The sequence below is a fragment of the Acinonyx jubatus genome, chromosome C1 (assembly GCF_027475565.1).
Source record: "Acinonyx jubatus isolate Ajub_Pintada_27869175 chromosome C1, VMU_Ajub_asm_v1.0, whole genome shotgun sequence".
Taxonomy (NCBI): Eukaryota; Metazoa; Chordata; class Mammalia; order Carnivora; family Felidae; genus Acinonyx; species Acinonyx jubatus.
The window spans coordinates 40,155,627-40,179,902 of record NC_069381.1 but is presented as its reverse complement, the minus strand read 5'-3'; the positions used below and the strand labels follow the sequence as shown (position 1 = coordinate 40,179,902).

General features: G+C 36.2%; 1 protein-coding gene across 3 annotated transcripts in view; it reads left to right on the top strand.

Moving 5' to 3' along the window:
- FAF1 (Fas associated factor 1) overlaps positions 1–24,276 on the top strand; it is a 508,536-nt gene that overhangs the window by 72,862 nt on the left and 411,398 nt on the right. The window lies entirely within an intron of this gene.

Sequence of the window (24,276 nt, the reverse complement as noted above, 5' to 3'; positions counted from 1 at the left end):
TGTGAATTCCATTTTCTTTTAGATTCCACATAAAAGTGAGATCATACAGTATTTGTTTCCTCAGAATTATTTCAAGAATTTTTTCTTTCCCTGACCAGTAATCAAATTTTATTAATTTTTCAGTGTCCTTAACATTCCTTATAGATGATTCAGCATACCATAGCCATTAATAATTTTAATCTCAGTGCACAAAATCTAAATGTCTTATCTTTAATATGAAGTTCATATTTAGTTCAGTATTAAATTACTAAATTATTATGAATTCTTAGATAATTATATGGTTCTTAAAGTTGTTCTCTTCTCACTGTGTATTAAGGTTCCTCTTCCCCTGAAATATTTTGATTGAGATGCTTGGTAGGAGAGAAAAGTCAGACATGTCTAAATGTCAGAATAATTCTATTTGATGTTTCCTCCTCACTTCCTGGAGCTCTCACTATTGATCACCCCTTTCTAAAGCTATTAAAGAAGTGACATTTTTGTGTGGTTAAAACATTTTTTTTTAGTGAACTTCAGACAGTTTATTATAGAAGTGGTTTAATGTTTTGAATGGTGGGAGGCAGTAACTCATAAATCAAGTCCGGACACAGCACTACAGAATTGTAATTTATTTACAATTGCGAAGCAAACTATACATGAGTTGTTTAAAAAAAATTTTTTTTAACGTTGATTTTTGAGAGACCGAGACAGAGCATGAGTGGGGGAGGGGCAAAGAGAGAGGGAGACCCAGAATCCAAAGCAGGCTCCAGGCTCTGAGCTGTCAGCACAGAGCCTGATGTGGGACTTGAACCCATCAACTGTGAGATTATGACCTGAGCCGAAGTCAGATGCTTAACCAATTGAACCACCCAAGTGCCTCATAAACATGAATTGTTTAACAGTATTGGAATAATACTGGTTGTGTTGGGATGACACAGGTGTCCCTCAGTGCCTTTGAAATCCTAAAAAAAGTCCAAATTACAATTTTGAAGAAGTGTTAATTTTCAGAGGTAAAAACTTGAGATGTGGGTTTAGAGAGCTGAGATTAGATATCCAGCTGTGTTCAAGTCCATGCATGCATTTATATAATCAACCATTAATTATCTATGTGTTTTGTGAAGATTTACTACTTTTAATTTTTATACTCAAAATATGAAAAATCTTTATTTTCAGCTTGTACAACTAATTGTTTAACATTTTCTAGTATATTATGCAAAGGTGTTTTCTTTTAATTGTGTGATTAAATTTTTCTAAATACAGATGAGTTAGTTCTAGTCCTCCTGTTTTGTAATCTGCATTTTTCACAACAGCGTATCACGAATGTCTTTATCTAAATAAATGTGACTGCTTATTCTTTTTAATGTTCTTCTAATGTTTGTATGGTATTTCAAGGGATGGTTGTAGCATAATTTTACCAATCAGTCCTATGCTGTTAGACATTTAGGATTTTTGCAGTGTTTTGCTAATATACACATTACTGTAGAGAATATTGTTGAACATCGTGGTGTGTGTAACCTATTAGTTTCCTAGAAGATATTGAATAAATTCAAATCATAAGTGAATTTCTGGGTCAAATTATATATATATTTAAGTTTTTGGATATTTATAGTCAATTGCCTTCCAGGATGGTTGCATTAATATGTACATTTTTGAGATTGTCTATTTCATTAAACCAGAGCTTCATTATTTTTCATATAAGAAAAATGTTCAAAGAACACCTTTGGTACTTGTCAAAGTTTACAAATGCTTGAAATTATGGTCTGACTTGAAATCCATGCTTTTACAATGATACAATCTTCTTTTAAACGTATTTTTATTCTTACCTTCTTTTTTTCTTTTAAGTTTTTCTGTTAATCACCCTCTGCTCATCATGACACATGCACTCCTTAATCTCCATCACATATTTCACACTTCCTCCCTGCTCACCTCCCTTCTGATGACCCTTATTAGTTTGTTCTCTATGATTAAGAATCTGTTTCTTGGTGTGTGTCTTTTTCCCCCCGCTTTGCTTATTTGTTTTGTTTCTTAAATTCCACATATGAGTGAAATCATATGGTATTTGTTTTTTTCTGACTGACTTATTACTCTTGGCATTATACTCTGTAGCTCCATCCATGTCATTGCAAATGGTAAGATTTTATTCTTTTTTATGGCTGAATAATATTTCATTGTATATATATATATACCATGTCTGCTTTATCCATTCATCAGTCAATGGACAGTTAGGCTGCTTCCATAATTTGGCTATTGTAAGTAATGCTGCTGTAAATATTGGAGTGTATATATCCCTTTGAATTAGTGTTTTTGTATCCTTTGGTTAAACAGTTGTGCCATTGCTAGATTGATTATAGGGTAGTTCTATTTTTAACTTAAAAATTTTTTTAATGTTTATTTATTTTGAAAGAGAGAGCAAGCTTGAGTGGGGGAGGGGCAGAGAGGGAGAGAGAGAGAAAGAGAGAGAGAGAGACTCAGAATCCAAAGCAAGCACCAGGCTCTGAGCTGTCAGCAAAGAGCCCCATGTGGGGCTTAAACTCACAAGCCGCAAGCAAGATCAAGACCTGAGCCGAAATCTGACACTCAACGACTGAGCCACCCAGGTGCCCCTCTACTTTTAACTTGTTGAGAAATCTCCATGCTGTTTTCCAGAGTGGCTGTACCAGTTTGCATTCCTACCATCAATGCAAGAGGGTTCCCTTTCTTGGCATCCTTGCCAACACCTGTTGTTTCCTGTTTTGTTAATTTTAGCCATTATTACAGGCATGAGGTAATATCTGGTTGTAGTTTTGATTTGCATTTCCCTGAATTGAGTGATGTTGTGCATCTTTTCATGTGTCTGTTGACCATCTGGATGTCTTCTCTGGAGAAATGTTTGTTCATGTTTTCTGCCCATTTTTAGATTGGATTATTTGTTTCTTGGGCATGGAATTGTATCAATTTTTTATGTATTATGGATACTAACTCTTATCAGATATGTCATTGGCAAATATATTCTCCCATTCCATAGGTTGCCTTTAGTTTTATCAATTGTTTCCTTTGCTGTGTAGAGGCTTTTTATTTTGATGAAGGCCCAGTAGTTTAATTTTGCTTTTGTTTCCCTTTGCCTCAAGGAATCTGTCTAGAAAAAAATCGGTCTGGCTGATGTCAGAGAGATTATTGCTTGTACTCTCTTCTATGATTTTTATAGTTTCAGGTCTTACATTTAGGGCTTTAATCCATTTTGAATTTATTTTTGTGTATGGTGAAAGAAGGTGGTCCAGTTTTATGCTTTTTGCATGTAGCTGTCCAGTTTTCTCAACATAATTTGTTGAAGAGACTTTTTCCCATTGGATATTCTCTTCTGCTTTGTCAAAAATTAATTGACCATATAATTGTGGGTTTATTTCTGGACTTTTATTCTGTTCCATTGATCTACGTTTCTATTTTTGTGCCAGTACCATACTGTTTTGATTACTATAGCTTTGTAATATAAGTTGAAGTCTGGAACTGGGATGCAGCTTGCCTTTTGTTTTCAGAATTGCTCTATTTGGGGTATTTTGTGGTTCCATATTAATTTTAGGATTGTTTGTTTCAGTTCTGTGAAAAGTGCTTGTCGTATTTTGATAAGGATTGCACTAAATATGTAGATTGCTTTGGGTGTAGACATTTTAACAGTATTAGTTCTTCTAGCCCGTGAGCATGGAATGCCTTTCCCTTTGTTTATGTCATCTTCAGTTTCTTTCATCAGTGTTTTATAGTTTTCAGAGTACAGGTCTTTTACCTCTTTGGTTAGGTTTATTCCTAGTTATCTTATTATTTTTGGTGCAGTTGTAAGTGGGATTGTTTTCTTAATTTCTCTTTCTGCTGCTTCATTATTGTTGTATGGAATTGCAATAGATTTCTGTAGATTGATTTTGTATCCCGGTGACTTCACTGAATGAGTGTATCAGTTCTAGCGGTTTTTTTTTGGTGGAGTCTTGAGGGTTTTCGTGTCATCTGCAAATAATGAGAGTTTTACTTCTTCCTTACCTATTTGAATACCTTTTATTTCTTTTTGTTGTGAGATTGCTGTGGCTAGGACTTCCAGTACTATATTGAATGAAAGTGGTGAGAATGGACATCCTTGTGTTGCTCCTGACCTGAAGGGAAAGGCTCTCAGTTTTTCTCCATTAAGGATGATGTTAACTGTGGGTTTGTCATATATGGCCTTTATTATGTTGATGTATGTTCCCTCTAAACCTACTTTGTTAAGGGTTTTTATCATGAATGGATGTTGTACTTTGTCAAATGCTTTTTCTGCATCTATTGAGATGATCATAGTTTTTATTTTTTCTCTTACTAACACGATGTATCACATTGATTGTTTAGCCATTGAACCATCCTTGCATCCCAGGAGTAAATCCCACTTGATTATGGTGAATGATATTTTTAATGTATTGTAGGATTCTATTTGCTAATATTTTGTTGAGGATTTCTGCATCTGTGTTTTTCAGAGATAATGGCCTCTAGGTCTCTTTTCTTGTGGTGTCTTTGGTTTTGGTATCAGTAATACTGGCCTCATAGAATGAATGAAGTTTTCCTTCCTTTTCTATCTTTTGGAATAGTTTGCGAAGAATAGGTATTAATTCTTCTTTAAATGTTTGGTAGAATTTGCCTGTGAAGCCATTTGGTCTTAACCTTTGTTTGTTGGGAGTTTAAAATTTTTTTTAAATATTTTTATTTATTTTTTTATTCTAGAGAGAGAGGGAGAGAGAGAGCACGCATGCGAGAGCAGGGGAGAGAGGGGCAAAGGGAGAGAAAGAATCTTAAGCAGGCTCCATGCTCAGTGTAGAGCTTGATGTGGGGCTTGATCCAGCAACCTAGATCATGACATGAGCCAAAATTAAGAGTTGGATGCTACGCTAATTGAGCTACCCAGGCAGCCCTGTTGGGAGTTTTTTGATTTCTGATTCAGTGTTTTTGCTGGTAATTAGTCTGTTCAAATTTCTATGTATTTTTGTTTCCATTTTGTTTCTGTTTATTCATTTCTTCTAGGTTGTCCAATTTGTTGGTATATTGTTTTTCATAATGTTCTCTTATGATTGTATTTCTGTGATATCTATTGTTATTTGTCCTCTCTTATTTGTGATTTTATTTATTTGGGTCCTTTCCTTTTTTTTCTTGTTAAATCTGGCTAGAGGTCTGTCAATTTTATTGATTTTTTTTTTTCAAGGAACCAACTCCTAGTTTCATTGATTTATTATTTTTTAAGTTTCTACATCATTTATTTCCGCTCTAATCTTTATTATTTCCTGCCTTTTGCTCGTTTTAGGTTTTGTTCTTTTTCTGGCTTCTTTAGGTGCATCATTAGGTTATTTATTTGAGATTTTTCTTGGTTCTTGAGGTAAGCCTGTATTGTTATAAACTTCTCTCTTAGAACCACATTTGCTGCCTCCCAAGGTTTTGAATTGTGTTTTCATTTGTTTCCATGTACTTTTTAATTTCTTCTTTTATTTGTTGACCCACTCACTATTAAGTAGCATGTTATGTAACCTCTCTGTATTTCTGCTCTTTCCAGATTTTTTTCTTGTGGTTGGTTTCTAGTTTCATAGCTTTGTGGTCAGAAAAGATGCATGGTATGACTTCACTCTTTGTAAGTTTGATGAGGCCTGTTTTGCGGCCTAATATGTGATGTATTTTGGAGAATGTTCCTTGTGTACTTGAAAAGAATGTGTATTTGTTTTTAGGGTTGAATGTTCTGAATATATCTGTTAAGTCCATCTGGCCCAGTGGTTCATTCAAAGCCGTTGTTTCTTTGTTGATTTTCTGTTTAAATGACCTATTTGATGTCGGTGGGATATTAATGTCCCCTACTACTATTATTATTGTTATTATTAATCAATTATGTTTGTTATTAACTGTTTTATGTATTTGGGTGCTTTCATGTTGGGTACATAAATATTTACAATTATAATATCTTGTTGGATTGTCCCCTTTCTTATTATATATTGTCCTTCTTTGTCTTTTTATAGACTTTGTTTTGTTTTTAAACTTTACTTATTTATGCTTATTACTTTCATTTTTTATTTTTAACCAGACTTTTTAAAGTTTATTTATTTAGTTTGAGAGAGACAGAAACAGCATGAATGGGGGAGGGGCAGAGACAGAGGGAGAAAGAGAATCCCATGCAGGCTCTGCACTGTCAGCACAGAGCCTGACATGGGGCCTGGTCTCATAAACTGTGAGATCATGACCTGAGCTGAAATCAAGAGTTATATGCTTAACCTACTGAGCCACCCAGGTGCCCCCAGACTTTGTTTTAGTTTATTTTGTCTGCTATAAGTATTGCTACTCTGGCTTTCTTTTGGCATCTTCATCCTCTCACTTTTGTCTGCAGGTGTCTCTAGGTCTAAAATGAGTCTTGTAGGCAACCTACACATGGGCCATTGTTTGTTTGTTTAATCCATTCTGTCACCTCATGTCTTTTGATTGGAGCATTTAGTCCATTTATATTCAAAGTAGGTATTGATAGAAATGTATTTATTGCCTTTTTATCGCTTGTATTGTGGTTGTTTCTGAAAATTTTCCCTGATCCTTTCTTGTCTTTCTTTCATGGGTTCCTTGTTTTCTTTAGTCATACATTTGGATTTCTTTGTTTTTATTCTTTGTATGTGTATTAGTAGTTTTTGATTTGTTGTTACCATTAGGTTTGTATATAACATCTTCTGCATATAGCAGTCCATATTAAATTCATGGTTGTTTAAGTTTGAACCCATTCTTTACTCCTTTCCTCCCCCTATTTTAGGTATATGGTATCATATGCTATGTACTTTTATATTGTAAGTTCCTTGACTGATTTTTTTTTTTTTACAAGAATACTCACTTTGACTACTTTCGTGTTTCCTACCTTTATACTGTTTTTTTTTTTTTTTTTTCTCTTTCCTTTCCACTCGAGTCCCTTTTGATATTTCTTGCAGGGCTGGTTTAGTGATCATAAACTCCTTTAGTTATTGTTTGGGAAATTATTTATCTCTCTTTCTATTGTGAATGATAGCCTTGCTGTACAGAGTATTCTTGGCTGCAGGTTTTTCCCCTTAAGCACTCTGAATATATCATGCCACTCCTTTCTGGCTTGGAAGGTTCTGCTGAGAAATCTGCTGATAGCTTTATGCGGTTTCTTTTGTATGTACCTTTTTTTATCTGACTGCTTTTAGTATTTTCTTTATTGGTGTATTTTGTCATTTTAATTACAGTATGTCTTGTGGGTCTTCTTTTTTTGATTTTGATGGGGGTTCTCCATGCCTCCTGGATCTGGATGTCTGTTTCCTTCCCCAGATTAGGGAAGTTTTTAGCTATTTCATCAAATAAATTCTCTTCCCCCCCTTTTCTCTCTTCTTTCTAGGCTCCTATAAAATGAACATCATTATGTTTGATGGAGTCACTGAGTTTCTTAAGTCTATTCCAGTATTGCATAATTCTGTTTCCTCTTTTGTTCAGCTAGATAACTATACATTATTCTGTCTTCTAGGTCAGTAATTCATTTCTCTGCTTCTTTCATCCTGTTGTTCATTACATCAAGTGTATTTTTCATTTTGATTATTTAGCTCTTTATCTCTGCTATGTTATACCTTATCTGGGTTAATTGTCTCACTGATGTCTACCACTTTTTTCTCAATTTCAGTAAGTAGCTTTAAATTCTCCATCAACCATGTTACTTATATCTGTTTCACTTAGATCTGCAGCTGTGGTCTGATTCTATTCTTTCATTTGGGACAAATTCCTGTCTTCTTATTTTTCCTAAGTCTCTATTCCCTTTTTTCTGTGTTAGGAAAGTCATCAACATTTCCTTTTCTTGAGGGTAATGGTTTTATGAAGAAGTCCTCTAGTGCCCTGCAGTGTAGTGTATCCTATTTGCCTAGGGCCTGGCGCTTCCAGAAATGTCCCCATGAGTGCTGCATGTGCTCTGTTGTTTTGTCCTGACCACTTTATCCTTCAGGCCAGTTGTCTGCAGAGGCTCTCTTTGCCTGGGTTGGGCAGTGTTTGGTCCTTGGCCTGAAGGTGGCATTTTTTTTTTTTTAACATTTATTTATTTTTGAGAGACAGAGCACAAGCGGGGAAGGGGCAGAGAGAGGGGAGACACAGAATCTGAAGCAGGCTCCAGGCTCTGAGCTGTCAGTACAGAGCCCGACATGGGGCTTGAACTCACGAACCATGAGATCATGACCTGAGCTGAAGTCAGATGCTTAATTGACTGAGCCACCTGGGTGCCCCTGAATATGGCATGTTTTAACTAGGTATGTTCTGGTCTGCTTATGAAATGAGACCTGTAGTTGCCACCACTGGAAGAAAGGCCTTGCAAAACTCCTGGGTGGGCGTCATGGTGTTGGCGGGGGTTTTGGGTGGGTCTTCTTGGGGAGAGGCCACCCCACTGGGACTGAGGCAATTGTGATTGGGAAGGTGGTTCTTCTGAAATATGGGGAGGTGGGGCTTGGTTTAAGCAACTTAGGTAGCAAGTGTCGGCACTGTGCTTGTTCCTGCTGGTGGCCCTGTGCTTATGCTGAGGGGTGGGTGGGGGGAAGTGGTATCTGCCAGTTCCATTGTTTCCAGCAGGGTCTCTCTGTGAATGCTGCCTCTCTGGGACATGTTCCAAGATGAGCAAATAATCTCCCCACTGCCTCAGGTTCTCTTCAGAACAGTTTCCATGCTGTATGTCCATAGGCTGTTTATCCTGCTTTCTCTTCAAGAGCAGCCACAGTGTCCTTTGAGCTCTCTCAGAGCAAAGAATGTTGACCTTTAATACTCTAGGCTTAAACCCCTGCTGGTTGCAAGAACTCCTGAAATTTGGGCCCTGACGCTTTCCAAGCCAATTGCTGTGGGGATTCGTTTTTCCATGTGTTCTCCTGTATCCTGCTCTCTCACCCTTGTCTGCAACTGGGGCTCTCCCCACCACAGCAGCCATGATCTGTTTGTCTCTCAAATTGCATCTCTGCATTTTGTACCTTCTTCGAGGTGGCCTCTTTTCTTCCTTTAGTTGTGGAGTTTGTTCTGCCAGTCTTCAGATAAATTTCTGGTGCATTTTGGTTGATTTGATAGTTATCTAGTTGTATTTGTGGGATGAGGCAAGCCTAGGGTCCTCCTACTCTGCCACCGTATCTTCCTAATCTGTTGTGCTAAAATTTAAAAAAAAATTTTTTTTTCAATGTTTTTTAATTTATTTTTGGGACAGAGAGAGACAGAGCATGAACGGGGGAGGGGCAGAGAGAGAGGGAGACACAGAATCGGAAACAGGCTCCAGGCTCTGAGCCATCAGCCCAGAGCCCGACGCGGGGCTCGAACCCACGGACCGCGAGATCGTGACCTGGCTGAAGTCGGACGCTTAACCGACTGCGCCACCCAGGCGCCCCTGTTGTGCTATATTTTTATCAGAGCACTGTATAGATGACATGTCCATGATCTCTATGGAGATGGAAAGTGTCAGGAACTTATTCAGAATAATGTCTGCAGGTTTCTTGTCTTGAAGTTTTTTTTTTTGCAATCTCACGTGCATTATTTAGTTTGTGTATTTTTAGGGTGTCTTTTGGAGAGGTTGATATAAATTGTTGTTTGAGATTAAAAAGCCCCCCAAGCTAATCTTGTGTGGTATTGATGAAAGGAGTATGGGATGGAGTTAAGTGAGGTTGTGGGCTTAGAGTGATGGAGTACAAGTCTTTCATCTGAAAATTACCAGTTGTGGTGTCAAGGGGAGGGGGCAGGAAATGAGTGTAAACTCTTTCCTAATGTCCTTTCTGTTGGTCCATGTTCTTTAGCTTTGAAGGGTAAAACATTAATTGATTCTGCCTTTTTCTCAGTCCATTCTATCTAGAATATTGTAAAGGACAATTTTCCTAGGTAGTGTTAAATAATTGCGTGGCACGAGTACTCTTCTTCAACTATTTCTCAGTTATTTGATTTTGGAAAATATTGTAATAGCACTTGGCTTAAAAACACTGGTGTTAAATTTCTGCAGAAATGTAATTTCACACTTTTTCGGGCCCACACAAAAGCATCAGGATCTCTCTCACAACCTTAATCTTTGGGTTTCTTTTGAAATATATGTCCTAACTGGCTTTTCTCTGCAAATAATCCACTTGTATCCACAGTAAAAATTTGCTGTGCTGTGTAACTATATTCTATACATTCTCTCATTGTCCTATTTTTATACAAGGTTTATGCTTTTAAAAAATGAAACTTGAATATTTTGAATAACTTACTACTAGTTCAAACTTTTCATTGGTATCATGGCACTTTTTATATGGTGTTTTATGTATTTTGCCTGTGCAGTGTATTTTATCTTTCTAAATTATGATTATCACTGCTCTATATTTTATGGGCCTTATGGAACAGTTTGCATAATTTGAGTTTTAAACCTTGGACATATCTATATTTAAGATTTCCTGTATATATCAGTTCAACTTCTCCCGTGTTTTTGTGCCCATTTTGCTAGAGAAGGGTAGAGAAATGTGAGTTAGGTACCACAGTTTGGGATTGTGATGATTTTAAGAAAGCCCATTACATCAGTACTGAGTGTTTACAGTTTATCCAGATTTATGCTAGATAGAGTAGGATCTTAAATAAAGTAACAATATATGGTAGCTGACTTTGATAAGTGTACTGAAAATTTGATAAGACATCTGGTTTCTTATACATGTATATTATACTCAAATGGGAATATCTTCTTGAAAAATAATGATTGCAAGTATTTTTGCTATTTTATAGATGTAGGCACAAATTACCTATTCTGTATGAAAATATCACTGAGTCCCAGGAATTTTAGTTATTAGTCACTTATCCCGATCTTGTACATTATTTTCATTATATTGCTATTCACAAACTAGTGTTTCCAAACCCTTTTCTGAGTACTCCCCAGTTGACTCTATTTTGGGGTAACTGTAGGTTATATATGCAAAAATTCTGAAAACAAAATAACATGAAGTTTAATTCTTCTTTTTTTAACCTTTATTTATTATTGAGAGACAGAGCATGAGCATGGGAGGGGCAGAGAGAGGAGCAGACACAGAATCTGAAGCAGGCTCCAGGCTCTGAGCTGTTAGCACAGAATCCGACAAGGGGCTCGATTCCACAAACCACGAGATTATGACCTGAGCCAAAGTCAGACATTTAACCAACTGAGCCACCCAGGCACCCCACATGAACTTTAATTCTGTTGGGCAGTATCTCGAGCTACTGTTTTACTTGAAATGAAGACTGTAGTTTTACTCTGCCTGCCTCCATCTACCTCAGACTGAGTTTTCACCTTGTTTTCACTTACATTTAAGAGATTAACGTTGTTATGGTTGATTTCCTTCCTTGCAGATGAGTATTTTCAGTTTATATCCAGAAAGATGAGCACATAAGGAAGAATGACTGCCAATGAATTAGAATCTCTTACAAAGATTGCATGGAAGCATGCTATGTAATCACTATAAATTTTAATGTAGGCTCCAGATTTGACCCAGTGTTCATTTTTTGTTTTCAGTACAGAAGAGTTTGTGCCAGTGGAGAATAGAAATCTATATAGTTTGTGTTAATTGTGAGTAACCAAAATGTGAGACAGTTAACTATAGTGAAAACCCATTGTATTCATCTTGAATCAGGAGGCTGGCTTTTCAAATCTCTTGTCATTCTTTTATTGAGTATGGTCTAAGCTGAGTTACTTCTTTCTGAACTTTTTTTTACATATAATAAGGGGTTTGGATTAAATTACATTCAAGATCCCTTGATACATGAAATGTTTATGAAAAATTGATTTATGTTCTAATTCCTATTAAGATTCTGTAAAAATCAAATATGAATAGTAATATAAGCAAAAATTTTAGTAGAACTTCATCAGTGTTTGGAATACTTGTATACATACCATTTTGTTTAATCTTTTTAACAACTTTGTAATGTAGATAATGGCAGGACAAGATGCTATGCCAGTTGTTTCACAGGTCTGTATATATGAAACTCCTTCAATAAAATAAAATTTCTAATAAGCTCAAGGAGATCTAGGGAAAGATATTTGACATATACTTGATAACCCAGTGCCACATGAAAAGTAAAAGTAAAAAAAAAAGTAAAAGTAAACCTGGCCATACTACATATTAAGTACTCTATGCTCTTAGGGAATGATTTTTGAACTTTGCACCATAGTTCTGCTCTAGTTTTCTGCCTGTGCTGACATAGCTGTTTTGCTGAAGAAAGACTCTATTCAGAGTGCTTGTATTTATCTTTACATGTTTCATATTAATGCAAAAATGAAACAAATCTTCCTATTTATTTTTGGATCATTATTAAATTACTAGTCTTCATTGGTAGATTTGTATTAATAGAAGCTTGTATGTAGTGGTAAACACTGAAGAGTCAAACGTAAGGAAAATTATCATCCACATAATTTGTCTCATTTTCAGATTCATTGAGGTGCTTTGAGATCTTTCTATTACACCAATTTTCACTTTTGAAGAAATGTATCTTAATGATTACCCTAAAATTCCTTAGGAAAATTTCTTTTGCTACCCTACTCAGGATGTGGCTGTAGAGTTCCTTGAGTGTGTACTGCTTTTCTACTTTATACAAGTGTTTTGAACACCTGCAGTTTTATGAATGAACTAGTTTAGCCAGTGATATAATGAGTCTCTGTTGTCATCAGAAAGCAGCCAAGCATTGAGTGCTGCCCTTCATCAATGGCCATTAGACACTGGCTTATACTTGCACAGATCCTTGCTATGACAAAAGAGAAGTTATTGTGAAGGAATATCTCATATTAATTTCTCCTCTGCTATAGCCTTCTTTGTTTTCCTTCTTTTTGAGGGACCATAAGCCCATTGTTCTACAGAAGTTTTCACTTTTTCAGTTTGTAATTTGACTATCATTCCATCTCTACCATCTGCCCTTTTATTGAGGGTGTACTTTGTGCTAGGTATTACGTCAAGTGGTTTACCTACATTATTTCATTTAATCTTCAGAGCAGTTCCAAAAGGTGGATAGGTAGGTATTAGGTTTTTTTTATAGATGAGAAACTGAGGCCCAATAAAGTAAACTGTACATGCTTGTGCATCTGATAAGAAGTAAAACTGTGATTCTGAACTCTTGTCTGTCAATCCATAAAAATGTTCATGCCTTTAAAGTCATGGTATTAAATTTTCCATAGCAGTGTGTGTGTATCTATCTCCTCTTTACTGCTATATTTTCCTTTCTGGCATTCACAACTAATTTCATATTGTCAAGTGAAAGAACTTTTGCTTTGGTTACCTAGTGGTACTTTAAATATATTTATGCATTTTTTTCAAATAGATTCTAAGATTCTGGAAGAAAGTGCTTGCATTTTGTTTTTAATGTTTATTTTTGAGAGAGAGAGAGGGAAAGCACATGCATGTGAGTGGGGAATGGGCAGAGATGGGGGCAGGGGCAGAGAGAGAAGGTACAGAGGATCTGAAATAGGCTCTGCGCTGACAGCAGAGAGCCTGATGTGGAGCTCAAACTTAAGAACCATGAGATCATGACCTGAGCTGAATTTGGACACTTAATCAAGAGCCACCAGGTGCCCCAGGATTGTGTTTCTTATTAATTTTGTCTTGGCACATGATATTTGTTTAATAAATGCTTATTTGACTGCTTTTCTTACTAGTACACTTTAATTTTTTTTTTAAAGTTTTTAAATGTTTATTTATTTTTGAGAGAGAGAGAGCGAGAGAGAGAGAGAGAGGCAGAGTGTGAGCAGGGGAAGGGCCGAGAAAGAGGGGGATACAGAATCTGAAGTAGGCTAGAGACTCCAAGCTGTCAGAGCCTGATGTGGGTCTTGAACTCACGAACCATGAGATCATGACCTGAGCCAAAGTTGAATGCTAAACCGACTGAGCGACTCAGGTGCCCCCACACTTTAATTTTTAAGTCTATTTTCCATCCCCATCTTTTGCATATTTGACAAGTACTTGCTGTTAAAAGACTTATTGCTAGTACTCTTCCTTACCTGGCAAATATAAAGTTTGAAGAAAGAGGGAGGATAACTCAGATACCAAGGAATATGATTGGGCTGATTTAATTATCTCTCTAATAACATTTAGATGGTCTTCTGTTGCAGCTTTTTAAGTAATATGTCTGAAAACAAATCCTTTCTGTCTTTTCTCCTTCTGTTTATTTCTGGTTGTGCTAATCTGGTTGTGCTAACATAAAGAAAGCTCTTCACATGACCCAACCTGTCTGAAGTTTTTCATCAGTTCTCCATCTCAGGAGACAGCTTAAGTACAGTGAAGGACTACTGCTATTTAAAGTGTGATTAAGTGGATGTGAAAGAATTCTACCTTTTAGAAGAATACTTAAATTTTTACAAACATGAAATTGTCAGTTTACCAACCTCAGCAGTGGTTCACATTATCAAAACATAACTGTTTGATGTCTGCATTTTTACCCCTGACTGCAACTTGACTTTCTGCTTATCTTTTCATTAGATTTTGCTCCATGTTGTACTACTTTTGTTTTAAATATAATCTCATTCTAGAGGTACTTCCTTGCATGACCCAAACATCTCTTTTGTAAAACCTATGTTAGGTAAAAGTTTAGAGACTTTAAGACCTAGTAAAAAAGTGGTGTGTTAATTTATGGTTAATTAATAATGTGCCCACATTTTGTTGTGTGAATGAACATTTTGTTGTGTGAATGTTTTGTTGAATGAAATTTGAAACTCTGGCTAATATTTATTGTTTTTTGATTTCTAGTATACTTGTTTAACTTATGTTTTAGAACATGCAGTTAATCTAATTGAAATCATGAGGAGTCAGCTCACTGCTGTGAAACTAAGCTAAAAGCTTTATGCTAGTTATGAAAGAAGTAGTATATGCTACTTAATTAAGGCTTGAACATTTAAAAGAAAATAAAAATTTAAATGGTTTTTAAAATTGTTCAGTTCTGTCGGATGCATTTTGATTTTGATGGTTTTTTAAAAAAATTTTTATTTACTTTTGAGAGAGAGAAAGAGACAGACAGAATGCAAGTAGGGGAGGGGCAGATAGAGGGGGAGTCACAGAAGCTGAAGCACGCTCCAGGCTCCAAGATGTCAGCACAGAGCCTGCCCCGGGGCTCGAACCCATGAACTGTGAGATCATGACCTGAGCCGAAGTCAGATGCTTAACTTGACTGAGCTGCCCAGGTGCCCCTGATCTTGATATTTTATAAAGCTTGCTAACCTACAGGTTAGCTTGATTTTAAAAAATGGGTATATTTTCCACAAGTTACCTTCTTATATGGTACTTAACTAATTTATTTCTGTTACTTGAATTGTTTTAAACAAAATATCATTGCAGCAGTGTCCTTGGTTAGCACACCTGTAAGTGTGATGACTTGCAGTTCCTCTTGCTGGTTTCTAGGATCAGCTGACATAAATCAGTGTGTGCTTAGGAAAGAAAAATATGGCACTTAGAATTCCTGTTTTCATATTTATACTGACAGTTTTTAAAAATTTTGCTACTTAGCAATAATATAACTTCTTAAAAATTTTAGTTATACTTCTCTATTTAAGGAAGAGGCAGTTAAAATAATATGTTCACATAAAAATTTATATTTCCTTTTATAGCCCCGTAGCTTCTCATTTTCTTCATTCTCATTAATTTATTAAAAAAATTTTTTTGCAATAAGAATGCTTAAGACCTACTTTCAGCAACTTAATTTTCTTTTAATCCATTTTTGGATTTTTTTTGTTTGGTTTGTATTTTGTTTAGCTTGATGTTTTGGTAATTTTGGTGTAATTGTCTAATACTTCTTTCTCTCTTATGCATGGGTTTCTGTACAAAACATACTTGCTCTATGTCTTAAAAACATAGTTCCATAGTTCTTCAGATACCAAGGTATTCTAAGGTAAACTATGTTTTGTCTGTATCTAGTTTAGTTACAGGAAACTGAACAGTGGAGTTGTTCTTTGAATACCTCTGTCACAGAATTTGGGTGATCTTTTGTAGCTTAATGTTGAGAGCCCTCTCCCATTTAACCCTCCCTATTCATTGTGATGAGCTTCCATAATAAGTCTAGAGCATGTATGACTTCATATAGCCAAATTAGCCTATAATCTCCAACATGCCTTAAGCATTCCTTTTGCTAAGCTTATGCTTTTCCTTTTCCTTATTGATCATTCAGATTTTATCTTCCCTTTTTCTTAAAAGAAATGTATTTATTTATTTATTTATTTATTTATTTATTTATTTATTTATTTAAGAGAGGGATGCACACAGAGTGAGCAGGGGAGGGGCAGAAAGAGGGAGAGAGAGAATTCCAAGCAAGCTCTGCACTGTCAGCACAGAACATGATGTGGGTCTCAAACTCATGAACCATGAGATTGTGACTTGAGCTGAAACCAAGAGTTGAATACTTAACCGACTGAGCCACTCAGGCATACCCCTTATCCTTCCTTTGAGGCTCACTTGAGGTCTGATCCTTACTATTATCTAGAAGCCTCTTCTCTTAGGACACTTGTCTCTGAAGCTTTGTATCCGTTATTGTGCCTTTACTACATTGTTCCTCTTCCCTTTACCCAAACAGTGTGCATATACATGTACAGGCTTAAAGAGAATGGTAATATTGTTGAAAGAATTAGGATGACTTTCACCTAGAGTGTGCAAGGATGTATTTTATGGCTAAGTGTACATGTTGATTCATGGATATAGCTTGGAAAATCATTATGCTATACCTTTAATCTATGGCTAACAGCTATGTAGAAGAAATCTTTGAAGATAATTGAGTAGTCCTAATGTATTACCACATTATTGCTAACATGTTGGCTTTTTTTTTTTAAACCAGGAAGTTTATTATCTTTTTCTGAATGTCAAAATTGAGGTATATTTCTAAAGGTCAGGTCAGTAGTCTCTATAGGCAGAGGTCTGTATTTTAGGGATATGGCAAGTCTAATAGCACTCTCATAAGTACCTGGCTTGAATTTGTGATTTATTATTTTTTTTCTTAGTGGTTGATCTAATGCATAGAGGATGAATATTTTTAAAACATATAATGATTGATAACAGTATGTGTAGAACATGAGGATATTTTAAAATGTTAAGAAATTATAGAAGAGTTGCAGAATACTTCAGGGTTCTTGATATCCTTTATCCAACTTCTGTTCACATTGACATCTTACAGTATAGTTGGTAACACAGCACAGTATAGTTGGTGTGGTAACAATTAGTACAACTGGTACAGTACTATTGGTAATTTTAGTACCATACTATCACAATAGTACTATTTTACTGTTGGTACAATATTATTAATTGAACTATAGACCTTATTTGAATATCACTAGATATTTTACTAGTGTACTTATTTTGGTTCAAGATTCAAGCTAGAATCCACAGTGCATTTAGTTTTTGTGTTTTTGTAGCCTTCTCTAATCTGTGATAATTCCTTAGTTCTTTGTTCCATGACCATGACACCTTTGGAGAGTATTGATCAGGTATTTCATAGCATATTCCTGAGTTTGGAGCTGTCTGGTGTTTTCTCATAATAGACTGAACAAATGCGTTCTTGGTAAGAATATCACAGATGTGATTTTGTGCCTTTCTCATTGTACCAGGAGACGTCTAATGTCAGTATGTCTTATTACTGGTGATGTTAACTTTGACACTTGGTTAAGATGATGTCTCCCAGGTTTCTTCACTGTAAAGTTACTGTTTTCCTCTTGGTAATTTGTAAATGTCTTATGTGCAGATATTCTGAGACTATATAAATATCCTGTTAAAATTTTGCCCACTGATTTTCTGTTTTCTATTAATTTGTCATTATTCTTATAAACATTATTCTTAAAAACTATTTTTAGTAGTTTTCCTAGTTTTGCAAAATAATCTTTAAACAATCAGAATCTGCATTTAAATAGTAATATACTGCTTCATGTGTGGTGTGATGGCCATATAACACTTTGTTTCTAATTCTTCTCTCCCATCTTTTGTATTTTTGTTCTCATGTTGTTTTAGTTTTGCATGTGCTATAAATACAATATGTTGTGACAGGTTTTGCTTCAAACAGTTTTCTTTTAGAACAATAAAATGTATGGAGAAAATAATTTTATTTTACTTAACATTTGTGTCCTTTCTTTGTGTAGATTTAAGCTTTTGTCTGGTATCATATTCCTTCTGCCTGAACTCCTTCCTTCCTTCCTTCCTTCCTTCCTTCCTTCTTTCATGAATGTATTTATGTATGTATGTTTATTTTGAGAGAGTGCAAGAGCAGGGGAAGGGTGGAGAAAGAGGGAGAGAGAGAGAATCCCAAACAGATTCTACATTGCCAGTGCAGAGCCCAACATGGAGCTTGAACCCACGAACCACAAGATCATGACCTGAGCTGAAATTAAAAGTTAGATGCCTAACCAACTGAGCCACCCAGGTGCCCCCTTCCTTTAATATTTCTTGTAGAGTAGATTTGGTGGCAATAAATTGTCACAGTTTTTTGTTTTTCTGAGAAAGTTTTATTCTTCATTTTTGAAAGATGCTTTCAATGGGTATGGAATTCTGGGCTGAAAGGTTTTTTTCTTTTCCCTTTAGCACTTAAAAGTTCTGTGTCACTCTATTAGCTTCTAGCTGGCATGGTTTCTGGAGAGAAGTCTGTTGATTTTCTTATATTTGTTCCTCTATAATATCTTTTTCCTCCCCTCTGGCTGTACTCAAGATTTTCTTTTTTTTGAATATGATCTGTCTGAGGCTGTGTGTGTGTGTGTGTGTGTGTGTGTGTGTGTGTGTGTGTAGCTTCTGTAGTTATGGTTGGTGTACTTGGATCTGTGGTTTTAAATAGTCCTTTTTCTTTTTTTATTGAGACTAAATTAATATTACATATAGTTTGACCATATTAATGTGCAGGTGTTTGAGTTGATCTCATTTTGTGTTGTGTTGGATTTGAGATTTATTTCTCCTTTGGCTTTGCTCAGTACATCAAAGCCTTCAAATTCCTTTTGTGATACCTTGTGTTTAGGGTGTTGACTGGTTTGCTGGAATTTCTTTGTTTTTTTGTTGTTTTAATGTTCACTGCACCCTCAGCTTTTCGTTTTTCCTTTGAGCTGTGCTTCAGAGAGGGTGTCTCTTGCAAGTTACTTACAGTAACAATCTACAGTCTGTAGTAACAGTCTGCTAGCTAGACTGGTCATGGAGACCGGATGGCATTCTCTGTTGTTCTGACAATACTTCAGTCTTCTGTAGGCATTAAATCCCTGTGTCTTGGGTTTGTGGCCTTCTCCAAGCTTCTGTCTCTTTCCAGCTATAATTCTGAGCCCAGCATGTTTTCCTGTCCCTCTTCTTGAGGTAGAGGGTTTTCCTCTTGTTTTCTCTTCTGGTCACCATGGACATGAGCTGTGCCCTAAGGTGACAACGTTTGTTGCCCTGTCCTCTCAAACTAAGGCTTTTGTTTTACAAAGGAGATGGAAGGGTCCTGAAAGAATTTTGTGCCCCTCACACAGTGTCTGCTGCTATTCTCTTTGTTTTGTACCTTAGTAGACTCTTGATTCTCAGGATTCTGCCTTTTTTTTTTTTTTTCCTGTGAGCATTTGGTGGGTGGTGGTCATAGAGAAAAGAGCCTGTAAGAACTTGCAAACCCCCTGTATTGGCCTTAACTTCTCTCACCAGTACACTGTTAGTCTTTACCAATTTGTCGGTCATTCTTGTGTAACTCTTACCCTACCTAGTAAGCCAGTGCTGACACCTTGTCTCTCTCTGCATGTTCCTTTCTTAGATTTTAGGCCAGTTGTTTGCCCTGTGAATGGGTTCCAGAAAAGTTATGAACTCGGGGGCTCTCTCCTTCTATTATAAGGTTGGAAGTAATACTCTTTTCTAGTTCTCTAATGATCCAATGCCATTATTTTGAAAAACCACTGTTTTGAGTTTTTCTTTCTCTAATAAATGTTTGGTAGGTGGTTTTTAAATTTCTGGATGTAAGGTCCTTCCTGGTTTTTTTGTTTTTGTTAGTTCTAATTCCACTGTATTGGATTTAGAGAGTGTTGTTCTTAAACATTTCTACTTCATGAAAATTATGTGTCTTTATAACCTATGATTGATTTTTGTGTTTGTCATTGGCTCTTGAGAGGTGTGTTCTTTACTATCAGAATGTAGAATTTAATATATATCCATAAAATCTTCTACCTCCTTTCTTATGTTTTGTCCACTTGATCTGTCTTGTATTGAGAGTGCTATGTTTAGTCTCCTATTATTAGTGTATTTCTGTCTTTTTAAATATCTTTTAGTTTTTCTTTCATGAAGTTGGCTGCTATGTTATTTCACACATGCATATTCCTAAGAGTAATATCTTCATTGTGAATTGTGGCTTTTAGCATTATAAAGTGACCTTTGTAAAGAAAAGTGACCTTGTCATATTTACTATATATATACTACTCTTTTTGTCTTCATTAGCTTGATTTTTAAATTTTATTTTTAGTCATTTTGAGTTACTGTATCTTGGATGAATGTCTTACGTATAACATATAGCTGAGACCTCTTTCATGGGCCAAATTGAAAATGTTTTTTTAAACAGTTATGTCAGTTCATATTCACTAATATGATTGATGGGTTTCGTCTCCATAATGTAATATTTTATAATTATGCATACTTTGTTGTACTTGCTTTGCTTTCTATGAGGTGTATTTTCATTCCTTTTATTTACAGTTACTTTTCTTAAATTATTGGTATTTAAGAAGGCTTATATGTTTGTTCTTGTGTTTACTTTTTTACTTGTACTTTTTTTTTTTTAATGTTTGTTTATTTTGAGAGATAAAGACTATGCGTGCAAGCAGGGGAGAGGCAGAAGCGAGGGGGACAGAGGACCCAAAGCAGGCTTTGTACTGACAGCAGAAAGTGCAATGCGGTGCTCGAACTCAGAACTGCAACATCATGACCTGAGCTGAAGTAGGATGTTTAACTGACTGAGCCAACTAGGCACCCCAATACTTGAACTTTTTTTAATGCTCTTAGTCTCATGTTTTCTCTTCAGTCTGTTACTATGTGATTTATCAATTTTTAAGTATTACTTAAGTTTACCTTTTGCTATGGGCTTATTCTATTTTCCTCTTTTCCTTCTTATATTTAAAAAATTATGTTATTTGTACTTTTTTCAGAACACTTACATTTGTCCATTTGTCTTTTACTTTGTGTCCCATCTTTGTTTTAGTGGTGTTTGTTTATTTGTTTATTTATTTTTGTTTATTTTTATTATGAAATTTATTGTCAAATTGGTTTCCTTACAACACCCAGTGCTTATCCCAAAAGGTGCCCTGCTGAGTACCCATCACCCAACCACACCTCCTGCCCACGCCCCATAAACCCTCAGTTTGTTCTCAGTTTTTAAGAATCTCTTATGTTTTGGCTCCTTCCCTCTCTAACCATTATTTTTTTCTTCCACTCCCCCATGGTCTTCTGTTAAGTTTCTCAGGATCCACATAGGAGTGAAAACATACGGAATCTGTCCTTCTCTGTATGACTTATTTCACTTAGCATAACACTCTCCAGTTCCATCCACGTTGCTATAAAAGGCCATCTTTCATTCTTTCTCATTGCCACGTAGTACTCCATTGTGTATATAAACCACAATTTCTTTATCCATTCGTCAGTTGATGGACATTTAGGCTCTTTCCATCATTTGGCTATTGTTGAGAGTGCTGCTATAAACATTGGGATACAAGTGCCCCTATGCATCAGCACTCCTGTATCCCTTGGGTAAATTCCTAGCAGTACTACTGCTGGGTCATAGGGTAGGTCTATTTTTAATTTTTTGAGGAACCTCCACACTGTTTTCCAGAGCGGCTGCACCAGTTTGCATTCCCACCAACAGTGCAAGAGGGTTCCTGTTTCTCCACATCCTCTCCAGCATCTATAGTCTCCTGTTTTGTTCATTTTAGCCACTCTGACTGGCGTGAGGTGATGTCTGAGTGTGGCTTTGATTTGTAATTCCCTGATGAGGAGCAACGTTGAGCATCTTTTCATGTGCCTGTTGGCCATCCGGATGTCTTCTTTCGAGAAGTGTCTATTCATGTTTTCTGCCCATTTCTTCACTGGGTTATTTGTTTTTCGGGTGTGAAGTTTGGTGAGCTCTTTATAGATTTTGGATACTAGCCCTTTGTCCGATATGTCATTTGCAAATATCTTTTCCCATTCCGTTGGTTGCCTTTTAGTTTTGTTGATTGTTTCCTTTGCTGTGCAGAAGCTTTTTATCTTCATGAGGTCCCAATAGTTCATTTTTGCTTTTCATTCCCTTGCCTTTAGGGATGTGTCAAGTAAGAAATTGCTGCGGCTGAGGTCAGAGAGGTTTTTCCCTGCTTTCTTCTCTAGGATTTTGATGATTTCCTGTCTCACATTCAGGTCCTTTATCCATTTTGAGTTTGTTTTTGTGAATGGTGTAAGAAAGTGGTTGAGTTTCATCCTTCTGCATGTTGCTGTCCAGTTCTCCCAGCACCATTTGTTAAAGAGACTGTCTTTTTTCCATTGGATATTCTTTCCTGCTTTGTCAAAGATTAGTTGGCCATACGTTGGTAGGTCTAGTTCTGGGGTTTCTATTCTATTCCATTGGTCTATGTGTCTGTTTTTGTGCCAATACCATGCTGTCTTGATGATGACAGCTTTGTAGTAGAGGCTAAAGTCTGGGATTGTGATGCCTCCTGCTTTGGTCTTCTTCTTCAAAATTACTTTGGCTATTCGGGGCCTTTTGTGGTTCCATACAAATTTTAGGATTGATTGTTCTAGCTTCGAGAAGAATGCTGGTGCAATTTTGAGTGGGATTGCATTCAATGTGTAGATTGCTTTGGGTAGTATTGACATTTTAGCAATATTTATTCTCCCAATCCATGAGCATAGAATGTTTTTCCATTTCTTTGTATCTTCTTCAATTTCCTTCATAAGCTTTCTATAGTTTTCAGCATACAGATCTTTTACATCTTTGGTCAGGTTTATTCCTAGGTATTTTATGATCCTTGGTACAATTGTGAATGGGATCAGTTTCTTTATTTGCCTTTCTGTTGCTTTACTATTAGTGTATAAGAATGCAACTGATTTCTGTACATTGATTTTGTATCCTGCGACTTTGTTGAATTCATGTATCAGTTCTAGCAGACTTTTGGTGGAGTCTGTCGGGTTTTCCATGTATAATATCATGTCATCTGTGAAAAGTGAAAGCTTAACTTCATCTTTGCCATTTTGATGCCTTTGATTTCCTTTTGTTGTCTGATTGCTGATGCTAGAACCTCCAACACTATGTTAAACAACAGCGGTGAGAGTGGACATCCCTGTCGTGTTCCTGATCTCGGGGAAAGCTGTCAGTTTTTCCCCATTGAGGATGATATTAGCTGTGGGCTTTTCATAAATGGCTTTTATGATGTTTAAGTGTTTTCCTTCTATCCCGACTTTCTCGAGGGTTTTTATTAATAAAGTTTGCTGAATTTTGTCAAGTGCTTTTTCTGCATCGCTTGACAGGATCATGTGGTTCTTATCTTTTCTTTTATTGTGATGTATCACGTTGATTGATTTGCGAATGTTGAACCAGCCCTGCAGCCCAGGAATGAATCCCACTTGATCATGGTGAATAATTCTTTTTATATGCTGTTGAATTCGATTTTCTAGTATCTTACTGAGAATTTTTGCATCCATGTTCATCAGGGATATTGGCCTGTAGTTCTCTTTTTTCACTGAGTCTCTGTCTGGTTTAGGAATCAAAGCAATGCTGGCTTCATAGAATGAGTCTGGAAGTGTTCCTTCCCTTTCAGTTTTTTTGGAAAAGTTGAGAAGGATAGGTATTATCTTTGTTTGGGGAGACCTTTACTCTCCTTCTATTCTAAATGACAGACTTGCTGGATAAAGGATTCTCGGCTGCATATTTTTTCTGTTCATCACATTGAAGATTTCCTGCCATTCCTTTCTGGCCTGCCAAGTTTCAGTAGACAGATCCGTCACTAGTCTTATCGGTCTCCCTTTATATGTTAGAGCATGTTTATCCCTAGCTGCTTTAGAATTCTCTCTTTATCCTTGTATTTTGCCAGTTTTACTGTGATATGTCGTGCAGAAGATCGATTCAAGTTACGTCTGAAGGGAGTTCTCTGTGCCTCTTGGATTTCAGTGCCTTTTTCCTTCCCCAGTTTAGGGAAGTTCTCAGCTATGATTTCTTCCAGTACACCTTCAGCAGCTTTCCCTCTCTCCTCCTCCTCTGGAATCCCAATTATGTACAATTATCCAATTATGTACATTATTTCGTTTAATTATGTCACTTAGTTCTCTAAGTCTCCCCTCATCCTCCTGGATTTTTTTATGTCTCTTTTTCTCAGCTTCTTCTTTTTCCATAATTTTATCTTCTAATTCACCTATTCTCTCCTCTGCCTCTTCAATCCGAGCT